Source organism: Pseudopipra pipra, chromosome Z (genome assembly GCF_036250125.1).
Source record: "Pseudopipra pipra isolate bDixPip1 chromosome Z, bDixPip1.hap1, whole genome shotgun sequence".
NCBI lineage: Eukaryota > Metazoa > Chordata > Aves > Passeriformes > Pipridae > Pseudopipra > Pseudopipra pipra.
In genome coordinates this window covers 15831565-15845268 of record NC_087581.1, presented here as the reverse complement: position 1 = coordinate 15845268, position 13704 = coordinate 15831565, and the positions used below count along the sequence as shown (strand labels likewise).

The window sequence follows — 13704 nt, the reverse complement described above, 5'->3', positions numbered from 1 at the left end:
GGCAAAGAGACAAACCAGGTCCAGAGTCCGACATTTAAAGTGAAGTTGATAACTTTTGTCTGTCCCCTGAAATGCTGTAACCTTAATTTTTGTTTCCTTGATGCTTTGTAAAAAGCTCTTAGGTAAAAGACACTGTGCCAGCACAAGCTAATGGCATGCCCAAAGAGAGAGTCTAAAGGTTAGCTGAACTCATTCTAAGAGGCTGAAGATTCGTTTACAACTGTTCCAAATAGCTTAGCTAATTTTCCCTCCATCAAAACAATACAATGTCAGAGAGATGGCATTTTTTAGCTGTTATTGACTAGCCAAGGTCACATTCCACTCCAAGGTGATTGTCTTTCAGTGCATACCATTCCTCGGGATAGATAAATAATGAGTTAATGTTTACAGGGAATACTGTCAACAAAATATAGTCTAAAAAGATATAATTTTTGTACTGATTTCACTTCATTGAGAGAAAAAGGATAGGGAAAACAGTAAATTTTATTTAGATTTTCATACATAGGAACATATAAATCAGAATTTTTTATCAATATAGTTATGGTAACATCACTGACATTTTCTTTCAACATCGAGGTGATTTTCCTTTAAAGAGAATTAATCACAAAAGAATTACTCAACATTTTTAAAAGTAACAAAAGATACCCTACTTCTTTAAAGTGCGTGGCAATGCATGATATTCTGAAATCAGTGCGAGACTTCCTACTTTGCGTTGTGACTAATGTCACAACCTCAGGCTTTCACTAGTTACAGACATTGCTTTCATCATTGAACTACAAAACAAGGACTGACAAAGGTTGCAGACTTCCCATAGGAATATCTGTGCAACCATGCAGCCTTTCCGTACTCTGTGGTTCACAATTAGAGCTCACTGCGGTGTTGATCAGATCCACATGCTGATCTGGTAAAGCCTACAGTTAGGTCACTGGGGATGAATTTATTCCATGGTCTGGTCCAAACATGGTCAACTCCATACATATTGTCATACCTGTATTTTGTAGAACTCGATCCCCTAAGTGCACTCAAAATAACATATTGTGCCTTCCAATTAGCAAGGATTACAAGACAGGACCTAGCAGTTCACTCAGTGTTTATACTTATCCTTACAATGGCTTATTAAATGCTATTTATGTTCCTATCTTTTTAAGACTAGAGAGAAAATTCCCTACTTCAGCAGAAAAGCGTATGGTGTTTCAGACTGGTTGGTTGGATTATTTGAACAGTACTCACAGCATGAGTGCTGTTCGACTCAGGCAGGCCTTGCACTTAGAAACTACCGTTCCAACCGCGTTGGGAATGTAAGTTTCATCCCTTGCGCCAACCATTGCTCCTGGCATGGGCTCTGCAGTTTCCATGGAACCCCCCCAGGAGGAAATATTTTCTGTATCAGCCACGTCCCCTTTGCTGGGAGCAAATCAAGTCCAGCAGCCCGAACTTTGAGTCGTTTGATCCAAGACTGATCTCTAAGTCTTGAATGAACAAGACAGAGAATTTCATACACACATTTAACCCTATCTTCCCCAAGCCTGAGCAGCCAAGAAGCAGCCTGCTATGATGAACTTCATAATGTGGAAGGCAACATTATAATGTAAACTGAAGAAATCTAAAGTAAGATCCATCAATTAAAAAAAAAATAAAAATTCTTTTCCTCATCTCTCGGTGGATTCTTTTCTTTGTTGCCTTTATTTCTTCCCATTAATCTTCACTAGGTGTGTCGCTGTTTTTTCCCCTTTTGCCTTTGCTCTTACAGGTCAATGGCACTCTGTGTTAGAGCTAGTGCTCTAACACAGTTAGAGCACAGTTAGTTCCGATGCATGGTATGAAACTGGTTCCTCCCTGATCCTGAGTGCCAGTGTGCTCTTGGATTGTGCCTAAAAGCCCTTCACGTATGATGACTAAAACACTGTTTTCTCCTGTCCTACAAGTACTTCCTTTTTGCCCTTGGGTTTATTTCTTTTCCTTTTTGCCAACCATCTCTCTTTCTCTCCATTTTTAAAAAATTGGTTATATAAATCCCTCTCTACACACTTGGGAAATGTGCCATAATTTGCTCATTTTCATTTAAAATCATTTGCACGTCTGATGCAATCCAGTCTGGGTGACAACACACCAGGCTGCATTAAAATAATGGTGCCAAGGGTAGGGGAGTGCTTCCAGAAGGGGACTGGGGACCAACTATGCCCGTGTTTGAGATGTCCCCCTCCTCCTGAGTAAAGTGTTGTAAAAAGAACAAAACAAACAAACCAAAGGAAACATCCAGCACCTTTTCATCTCAGACTGCCTCCGGCATAGAAGGAAAATGCGGTTAATGACAGAAAGGCTTTTAGACTAATCCAAGGCAAAAATGATCGTCCTTTCAAATGTGATTACTAGGAAAGAGATTTGGAAGCCAATGGGACAGAGCGGTGTGAAGTAAGCTGTTTCTCTGATACATATCAACAGAGACCTTCACACTGACTGATTATAATGAATATAGAGTTGACATTAGCAGAGACAAAAAGTTACATGAGCACCATGTTGCCTTCAACAGTTCTCTTTGTCCTTGAAAATTTTCTCAGGAGCAAAAATTAATTTCGCTCATCCAGATTGCTGCGCAGGTACAGGTTTCTCTGGAAGTCAGAGGCATTTCACTCTCCAGAAAAAACAAAAACATCTCTGAGTCATGTACAACTATTTTTACAGCTCTCTGGAAATGCAAAGGGGACTTTACATAAGGGTTGTGCAGCAATGCTGGGCCAGGTTCAGCCCTGGCACAGGCAGACCTGGCTCTGCCAAGCCCAGCAGAGAGGCCTCAGCAGGAAGTCACTTCACAATGCTAAGGGTGGTTAGAACTTCTAAGTTATTTAGGACTTCCATTTGTTTATGTACTGCCTCAGAGGCATGGCACCCAGCACAGGGTACTTTTGCAGAAGTAGCCTCTCCTGGGGAGGGCAGGAGAGCTATGCCACACACCACTCTCCTCCTGACACCCAGCCTGTCCCACCCTGCACACCTCCACTCCACATTGCTGCAGTGAGAGGAGCAGGGTCTTCCTTCCTGCCACAAAGCTGAATGCTGTGGGCCAGTGCCTATCAGATGTCAGCCAGCCACAATATTTAGATGTAAAACATAGTGCTAGAGAAGTAGAGCCCTTTACAATCACTTTCAAAAGCTTGTGCTTGCGGTGCAATGTGGCACCAGCAACAGCAGAACACAACATTGCTAAAGCAATTTGTTAGAGAAGCATATATAAAAAGATAGTGGTCTTTTTGAGTGCAAGTAATATGTTTAACCGCTTGTAAATGGCCATCAGTCTGGTTTTGTCTTTGTACTAGTCAGTGGCCTCAGTCCTTGTTCTGGATTTATTCAGCCTTTATTCCCAGCACATATAAACCAGAAGTCAATGGGAATTTTATTACAATAAAATAAAGTTAAAAAGCAAGAGTAAGTTGGCTGACAGGACCCCAGTGTTTTCTGTTACAGCAACTCTCTGAAGCTGGGCAACAACATCCAAGCAGTTGGGATAGCTAAGTGAATTAGTAAGATAAATCAGAGTAAATTATGGGATGTGTTACTTTGATAAGAACTGCGATTTCAGAAATGCAAAAATTATTAATTATTCCAAAGTAAGAGAAACAAGAAGATTCCTTGAGTTGCATATGGAAGCTGATGTACGCTTTAAGAACACATGGGTTTTGGCTTGTTTTGCAAGTTACTAGGTGCCTCAAGCTCCTCTGATTGTCTCCTGAATGGGCCTGTCTTTCTGTGCAAAACACAAGATTGCAAAGGTGGCTTGGTCACAGCACACACACACTTAGGCAGTTTGTTTCCAGGTGACCTTGCAACTCTCTTCTCTAGTTTGCCTCCATCTTTGTTGCTTGTCTAAATAAATTAAAAAAAAAAAAAAGAGAGAGAGAGAAAAAGAAAATCAGAAAGCAGAAAGATTTATTAAAACAGAATCTGAAAAATATAACAAAAAGACTCCTGGGAAGCATTCACCTGAGTGTAAGAGTTCTAGGACATAAAGCATAGTAATATTGCATGAACTGACCATTATATGCTTAAATGCACCATCCCTCTCATATCTGCATCTTGAAACAACAACATTTATCCCTTAGCCTTGAGGCTCAAATTCTTAAAGCCCCTGTGCAAGCGTACATGATGACACACATGAGTGGAGGTTCCCTTAGAAACAAAAGCAAACAGGGCTTTTATTTCTCTCTGATGGACCAACCCCACCCTTAACACACCCATGAACGTGCTAGCAGTGGATAGTGTGATTTTGTGATCCATCTTCTTTCTCAGGGTCATTTGTCTACCAGTAGCCATTAATTCTGTAAATGTTTTTAATTGGTGCTTGCAGAATAAGGGGGAAATGAATTAAAGAGATCAGGAATTTGTTGGAGTTTTTTGGTTGGTCCTAGTGATATTTTCAGTGACATGTTACCGAGACACCACGAATCATGCTTTGCTTCCCCTAGTTTTTGTATCTGGGCCTTTTTTCCAGCAAGTTAAGCTTTTTCTTACTAAATGCCACATTATATGAGCCTAAGAGCTTTGTTCTTTTGACCTGAGTTTCAATGATTTACTTTAAAACCTCATCAGGTGCAGAAAACCAAATTATGTAAAGCAGAAACTATAAATATTAGAAACCTTTGAGAAACATGAAGACTGGTGTTAGGCAGGGGATAAACAAACCAGCTTGATAGAATAACACCCAGCATCAGCCTGCTGCCATCTGTAATGTGGAACATTGGAGCAAAATTTAAGCTAAGCTTGCTGAGTGGATAAACACTCATTTTGCAGTTGAGTGAGATATCTATGTCATTAGTGGCACTCTTAAACTTGCTTTTTTTCTTTCTCAGACAAATTATATTGCTTGAATGTGGTCTTTTATTGCAAGCCTCTCTTCTTTCTGTTCTCTAAGTCTCTTACGAAAGTTCCAGCCTAGATGTTATATCAGCCCTGCTGCTCAGGGGAAAAGCAAAATAAATTTTAAAAAGCAGCTAGTGAAGTAAAGGCCTTGACAGCTATAAAACACTAACTTCTTGGTATTTTTCTTATTGTGTCATTAGATGTGCCACCTCTGCCCATCTTATCCTATACACTTTAGAGTTCATTTTCACTTATAAAGGATGTAATACATTAATAATCTCTCAAACAGCATGGATGCTCAGCAACTCTTCTGAGCTTTTTTATTGTGAATGAAGAGATTACTGGGTATACTGTGACTTGAAGCTTGTTGGCATACATATTTAAATGTCTAAATAATTTGAACAGCACCAAGGCATAATTACCACCTGATATGGACAACTTGTCTATAGATTCCAAGCTCATTCAAATGAATATAAATGGATAAAAGGCTGCAGGCTGTTTTTCCTCCTGCTATCCCCATCCTTTTATAGTAATTTCTACGAACACACTGTAAATAATTACCAAACTTTCTACTTTGTGACTCACACCTGAGTAGCCGTGTTTCTGCCTACAATATATGGGGGGGGGTGGCTGTTCAGGACCCTAGTGTGTAAGATCCTTGTCTTTTGGACATGGCAGTTGCACTTGATACATTACAGAGAGATTGAGCCAATCTCAGCCCCTGGATTGAAGCAGCAAAACTTCAGGGAAACACAGGTCTCTGACAGGCATATCTCTATTAGTATTGTTAAATAAATTGATTTTTTTTTTTTCAAAAAATAAAAGCTTTTAGATTAATTTAATACTACTGTTTAATTTTTTTAAAAGAACAGCGCAAAACAGGTTTATATCAGGAAAGCTCTCATCAAACATTTTAAAGTGGAAGGGTTGATACGTGTCCTATCTCGCCTTGACAGTTACTGCACAGCATAATCTAGTCCTGCCAATCAGATCCAAACAAAGGAAACAGCAGTTGTCTGACTGTGAATCACTTCTCACCTCAATTAATATAAATATTGAGTTTGCACAAGTAGACTTGACAGTTTGAGGCATGCCCAAATTTTCTGTGTAACTAGCACTTTGACTGATACTCAATACTTGGACTTGACACTGAGGGTGAAGTCAACAGTTAAGCACTTTGTTTTGGGGAAGTGACTAGAGGCTCGGCAGAAGGACTCAGTGTCTTTTGTAGAAGTTTCGGAAATAACACATAGCTGTTCCTGTGGTTTTAGGCTCACAGATGCCTTCTTTGCACTTCTGAAATGAATTCTCTTTCCTTCAACTCCATCTCATTTACGTTTGCCCCCTACAAATACCCTAATAAATACATCAACTCCAGGAAATGTTCCCAGAGCAAAGGATGCTTAGGGTAGATCTACAAGGTATGTGAGCAAAGCCAAATCTGACTACATGGTTGTGTGTGTTTGTAGATGCAGGATCTGATTCAAAAAGTTACATTTATCCAGCAAGTTACTGCATTAATAATACATCCAACAAAATGTCTCCTTTCATTTAACATGCTTGCAGATCATCTGCCATTCGGCTATAACAAGTTAATTCAGATAAGAAACCAGGGACCAAGTTAAAAAAGCCCATCCTGACAAAACCCATTCCAAACAAAGTATTTGCCCAACTCTGACTCTAGACAATTAGTTCAAATCTGGCAAAGGCTGATCCTTTGATATTGAAATGGCATGATTGTCTAATAGCATCTTACCAGACTTCCTAAAATTCTATGGTCATCTCATTCAATTTCCTAGACAGTGGAGACATGTCAGCAGGAAAACTACTCCCTGCAACAGCTCTAGTTTGTAACCTCACCTACTGTTCTAGTAAATGACAAGTCTATACAAATATTACCCACCAATATGCTTATGCTTTTTCCCAGAAACATGTGCATGTTCATCATTTTACAGTCAGAATACAGGAAGAGGAATTGAGATGGGAACCCTGATCAGTGACTGACACAAACATTCTGCATTGCTCTCTTTTGACTCAGACAAGTGAAACACCTGATCATATGGAACCATAGGCAAGTTCTTGTTAGTAATTTTATTACTGATGAGGAAACAAGCAGGAAGATGAAACTATCTTAAATGATTCTTTCATGCGAAAATTTTATGGAGGTTAAAGATTCAGGCTTTAACCTTCCCAACCATGCTGTATTAAGAAAATGCAGAAAGGACTTCCTCTCTTCTCCCTCTCTTTTTCTTTTTTTTTTTTAGTATTAATAAAAAGTCCCTTCTTGCTCTTCTTGGGTATCTTTACCTTATGGATGGAATATATGTCTCAAACTAGACATACATTCAGCAAAACCTTTATGAATCATCATTTGCCTATCCTTCACCTCATTCCATAAAGAACTGTAACCCTAGAATAAATTCACTGTGTTCAAAGAGTAAAAAATGTGGATGATTTCAGAGCCAAATGCATTTGCGCCTGGTGAATTGAATTTTAGAGCAAAGTTTGGGTGATTTTTTTGCAACATGTTTTACTGCACCAGTAATGCATTCATTTAGGTTATGTTCTAGCAAACCCAAGACACCAGAGCACAGAATCAGGCACAGCCCTGCAGTCATCTTCACAGATTTGTTGTTAGCACATTCCCTGCCATGCATGTGACCCACATCAGATAGATCAGGTGACTTTCAGACTTCATGTAAAAAACTCACGAGTCCTGCAAAAATAACCATTGAGTTGCACGTGACTTCCTGGGGTCAGGCATGCTGGTTGCTCTGTTTGCATGTTCACTGTAGAAGGGGGAGAGGATGCCTTCCTCCTCCTGAGAAATGGCCTGGAGACTACACATGTGAGATTTTCATCCTTCCAGATGGACAAAAATAAAGACAGGAAACTGGCAAAACTTCCTTAATGAGCAGACATCTGGCATTAGATTTTTTTTCTGTTAATTGAGCACATTTTAGGAGGCAGAATTTTGAACTTCCACTGCTGCAGGGCATGCTGCTCCATAGTCAGAAGTGTTGTTGAATTTGCAACATATTTATTTCTCCACTTAAAGTTATATTCTAGATCTAGGATGGTTCCCAAGTTATGAAGAGCACTTGCTGGTGGGCTACCGACGGCTGGCTGGCCAGAAAATGTGATTGCACCTTGTACGTCAGGTGAAAAAGCAGAAGGGTATGAGAACTATGCTTTGAACTTTTCCTCTTGTTTTGTATGACTTGGACAATGCTACATGGGCACCAAATGGCAGGTAATGAGGTGCCATTACCAGCCCAGGGAACTAGGAAAGGAAGGGGATGGGAATCAGCTTGTCAGCAAGCAGCTCATATGCCTTTGTCCTTCTCAAGTAGATAACTTTCAAACAGGACATCTGAGAAGGAGGTGCCACTAGTTATGATGGAAAATGTTGGTCTTCCTGCTTAAAACAATTCTGCTTAAAAGGATCACAAGGTCCACAGACCTCTACCAACAAATGCCTCTGCTGGCAGTGGCAGCCAGCACCATTTCTGGTAGAAGTAGCTTTCAGCTCCCCGTGAAGATACAGACAGACTTGCTTGGGTTTAAATATTGTTATTTGAGACAATGATCCTACTACAGACCTCACAGACCTGCTTTGCAAAATTCTGATCCTGTTTTCAATCACCGCTCAGCCACAATGGCACCTCTGGCACAGTGCCTCACTTGGAAAATAAGTCAGCCACTTTAATTTAAACCTCCTTTTCCTCATCATAACAGTAAAGACAATTATATAGCAACTTAAGAGACTAAAGACATGTATGCACACTATTTAGAGTCCATGCATCCTGCCTGCACCCAATCCTGACTTGCTTGTCTTCTCTAGTTGTTTTTGGCTTGTGAGGTCCTGAGTCAGGACTCACATATAGCACCTCATAAAATTAGCTCCCCTAGGCTCTTGGTTCTGTACCAGCACAAACTTTAACAGCTGTAAATGCTGAAAGGATTAACTGGAAGCACTCTTGGATCATTTAGAGAAGGGTATCTGGCTTTTAGAAGGAATAGGGTGGCTGTACAGCACCAATGAATTGGAGGTAGCAGTGTTTTACACTCATGTAGCACACATGGAAGCGGCCATCTGCATTGCAAGGCAGATGACAGCCTGGCCTGATGCCTGCTTACTGCCGTCAGTCTGTATGATAGGAATTAGGTGTAACAATCTGGGTTACTACAAAGCAAACTTAATTCAAGAGGAGGAAAGTGAGCACTAACACAGAATGATTCAAAGCAGATAAGTGAGCTGCTGCCTTAACTCTTCTGAATGAAGTTACCTGGAAAGGACACTTGAGCATGACCCTCAAACACAAGACTGGGTTTTGGCCAAATTTATTTGAGGAGGAAGGAGGGTGGAGCAGTGTTTTCTCGAGAGGAAAAAAACCCCTCACCCCGTTAAAGCTTTCTGTTTCCAGGAAAGTTCAGGGGAAATTCAGGAAAACTCCTTTTTATGTTGTTTATGATGTTTACTCTGTTGTGGAGAGCCAAGAGAGGAATAGGAAAAGCTGCAGCATGATGCAGGGCTACAAAAGAGGTGTGTATTTACTAAGGTGATATAAATGGTGTGCTTCTCTTTGCCCTTTGCCGAGTGCTGCGGGGGCAAATCTGGCCTAAATAGCAAAACGAGAAGCCATGAAAGTGACTGCTGGCTCTCGTCAGTCGGCCGTCCCCTGGGCTAACCCGCGACTCCGACGGGAAGTACACAGCGGATGTTTAATGAAAGGGCTGCTGCGGCTTATCTCCTCGAGCAGGGCACTTCTTTGTGAACTCACTTGCTTTGAAAGATATGTGGCCCTCTGTGCTGGTATTGTTGGCTCTCGCCTTAAGCATAGCCACAAGATTCACATAGGCACTGTGTGCTACGTCTGCCAAGGAAAGCTTCCGCCCCCCCTTCCCTCCCTGGTTAGGAGTAAACTCAGCAGAAGGTCATCGAGGTCACAAGATCTGCCTGTTATTACATTTCACAGGAAGGAAGATACGTTGTCTTAAGATCAGTTTATCAGCTGACTTTCCTGTGAAGAAGACTGAGGCTATTTTCCTGTGTACCACCACCCCCGTAATTCCCAAACGAATGTGCTCTGTTTGCATCTCCCGTCAGCTCAGCTGTGTGCGTTTCTGAAACAGCCCAGTATTTAGCAAACAAATAAAAAAGCCATTGTGAGACTTCGCAGAATCCACATCTCTTATCAAACTGCCTGACAGGAGGGGATAAATCTCTTCCTCGAGGCTGACTGTCGTCTCACTCTCTCCCTCCCAACCTCTAAGTCAATGCACAATTAAATCCGTTGTGGTGAAATAGACTCCGCTGATAATTGTGTAGTTATTCACACGGATGCTGAGCGCACAAAGAGCTTAGCAGCCTTCTCTGCTTTCGAGGCGGTTTCTTTCGAGCCTGATTCTTTGAAAAACCACAAGTATTGGGTTTAGTTGGATTTGAGGCTTTTTTTTGTTGTGTCTTTTAAAGTCCTAGGTTTCTGAGGATTTTTCTAAATTTAGCTCTGCTTTTCCCCTGCAAGGAGTCAATCAGTGTGCAGAGCTGTGACCCTCCCCACCCAGCCTCCTCTGAGAAATCCCTGCTTTCATAAGGTTTTCAGCTGGGGAATCGTTGCCTGTTTCCTCTCCTTGCTCCCTGTGACAAATGCATTTCTGTGACCAGGAAACTGCAGATGTTACAGATGCACTAAGGCATATTTTATTAGCTAATTATTCTTAATCTCAGAAGGATTACACGTATTGAATAATGCCATTCATTGACTAACAGTTGAAAGGAAACAACGTGGCTCCAGTGGAAGCTTTAATTGTTTATGTTCTCTTTTTCTACATCTGTAATGCTAAAATAACCCTCCAATGCTCCCCTCATCTAAAGAGTGCTGTTTAACCTAGCAAGAAAACAGCATGTGCCAGAAAAAAATTGTTGGTTTTCAAATAACTCTGTTTGCTGGACTGCAAAGCTGCATTGTGCAGGAAAATGGCTACTAATATTTAATAATATCCACTAGTTTTTTGCAACATTCATCTGGTTTGATTTTTCATCTGTTTTTGCATGAATTTACACAGAAAAACTTTGTCCTCCACTGCTAAGGGTCTTCAGACTCCTATAATAATCCAGAGGGAAGAAGTATCTAAAAAGTCAGTAAAGATCCCTTTCCACTCACAAGCCTTTACTAGTTTTAGTTTTAAGACAGGATCAGGACTCGCATCACTATTCCCATAGCATTTTCATTACCTGTGATAGGAATCCCTCTTCGTCAGTTTTTCAAAGTCGATGTCTCCCTGAAAGTACTTCATATCCTTATCTTAAATCCTTCATCTAGGTCCATGTCTGCAGTTCACAGTTACAGAAAGTGAAACAATAAGCTTCATGTGCAAGCTTTTGTGTATTATTACACAATAAGTGCTTTTACATATTTTGATCATCATGCTTGTAATGTAAAACCTATATATATGTGGCAGTATTACAGATGCTGTGACACTGTAATACACAGTATTACAGATACAGATATGTGTCTATTCTCAGATAATACCACTTTATTGAATTCTGGCAGCTGAATCTGTACTGGACCTTGTCAGTAGCTAAGGGGATATTCCTCACACTAGCTTAGAAACTGAACTCAGATAATTTTTAGTATATGTTTATATAACCCCTTCATAACTATCAGAGTATAGCCCTAAAGCATGAAGATGGCATTTTATAATACAAAGGGTATGTGATTCTTCTGGCAGTACAAAAAAGAAAAAGGACTTGTGCTGTTCTGTTTATTCTACATGATTTGAAAAGCCATAGTCATATTGAATCTAAATTGGAGTATTTGGGAGACAATTATAACAAAGCAGAAATGGGAGGTAAAAGAAGAGGCAGAATCCTTCTGAGGTTTGTTATACACAAATGGGGTTTGGTTTGAATTCTTTAATTTTCCACTTGCCAGCCTACATCTAAGAAGCAACATTGTTTGTATTTCAACAAAGAATCTCATTCTTTTTTTCAATAAAAAGTCCTGGCAATAATTCTGTTGGCACTAGATGAAGAGCTTGCTTATTCCACTGGTGATGGTTTCTTTTGTTGTTTTCTAATTTAATGAAAACTTCATAAAAAAAGCTCTGGTAGTTTATAGATAAAGCTTATGTACATTTGTTCAGGTCGTATGCCAAAGGGTCACTTCTTATTGCAGAAGTCATTGCACCAGGGAGAAATGTGGTTAATAATAGCACTTTCTGCAAGCAGCAGTCTTTATTCAGAAGCAGTAACAAGTGAAGCAAACCACAGGGCCTGAGGCAGGCATGTGAGCAGCACAACAATTTTGACTTTACAGTAATTCACTGCACCTAGTAGCAACCTTTCAGAAAAGTCCTGCAAAATCCAACAGGGACAGGATGCCTTTGGTCTTTAAAGTCAAGGAAGTCCTAAGCAGCTGCATCTTCTTTGTACAGGTTTGGGGGGTTTTTATTCACTCTAAACCCTGTAAAGCAGAAATCAATTTCTCTAACTAACTCCGTAGCCATCTTCAAAATTTAGGAATATGTTTTAGGGGGTTCTTTTGGCAGTATTATTGGTCAATGATTTTTGAGTTTTGCAACTTTTTGACAAAATGTGATGCCATTTTTTCCAGCATGTCTGCTGCTTGTCAGGTCATGTGGTTTGTCACTACCTCTTAACACAGCTTTAAATTCAAGGCTTTTAAGAGAACACGTACAGAACAAAGGCAAACTGAGTGTCTCTTTGTGGCAAAGATTATTGTTGAATATGTTCCTCAATCTTCAGCTCTCGATGCATCACCCTCACACCCAGAGAGGCACAGATGGACGGAATGTCCTTGCTGGGATCTGTGGTGACCTTTTAGCAAGCTGGCTGGGGAGCCAGAGCACACTAATAAGGCCAGAGGATGCAGCTGCTACGGGACCACGGGAGGCAAAAGCCTTTGGAAAGCAGCTGCTCCCGCCCCAGTGCCCACAGCTCGTCTGTGTGCTGTGAGGCACTGCCAGCTGGGAGCAAAGCCCCGGCCATGCTCAGGGCACAGTCATGTCTGTCCAGCTTGCCAAGCCAGTGGTGCAGGTCAGGGCTGCTCCTGATGGCATTCCACCCCACTGGCCTGCTCCCAGGCACCATTACATCATCTCAACTTGTGTGTCAGCCTCTGCCAGCCTGAGTGGACAGCCTGGAGGCTCATAGGGCAGGGGGACAGCCATGGATATACACACATCCATGCAGTGCAGGGCTGCCCATGTGGCATTTTATCTTTTATCCATTATAAAAATTGGATTTATGGCTTCAGAGTAAGCCTTTACTTTCACATGTTTCTCTGTGGAAGGATAAGCTTCCCATTTTCCTGCTGTATAACACTAGTCTAAAGCACTTTCTGGCTGCACTTCACAGAGGCTGATGGAGCAGCACCAGAAATGAATTTGTTCTTACATTTGAAATTTGGAGATAAGGTCATTCTGTAAGTCCTACAAATTATAGCTAAATGTACTTTGTCTCCATAGTCTTCCCCAACCTTATCTTCTTCCTCCTTCTGTCTGTCTCCCTGCCTCTGCACAAGCAACAACTAGGAAAACATCTCAAGGGTCCAGCTTTTTTGCTTATTTATTTTTTCATCCTTCTCTGCAAAAAGAGAGAAAAAAATAGATAACTATTTTTTAACATAGTCTATTAGTTTATTTAAATTCTAAAATAGATAAATGCCTGACAGTCTCCAGATCAACATATGAGCAAATATATATTAAACCGAATGTAAAATACTTCAAGGTCTCAAAATATATTTTGCTAAAGTTAATTACCTTCTGCAAAATAGTTGTGAATTAGGTTGATGTTAATTGTGTACAATGAAGTGAAAAACTGCC

General features: G+C 40.7%; 1 long non-coding RNA gene across 1 annotated transcript; it reads right to left on the bottom strand.

Annotated features, from left to right (window-relative positions):
* Positions 1–1817: 1817 nt before the first annotated feature.
* On the bottom strand, positions 1818–13462 carry LOC135406672 (uncharacterized). Its single transcript, XR_010426404.1, has 3 exons — positions 13359–13462; positions 11093–11188; positions 1818–3861 (listed from the first exon to the last, which is right to left on the bottom strand). It is a non-coding gene; the product is annotated as an uncharacterized LOC135406672 (long non-coding RNA).
* Positions 13463–13704: the final 242 nt, after the last annotated feature.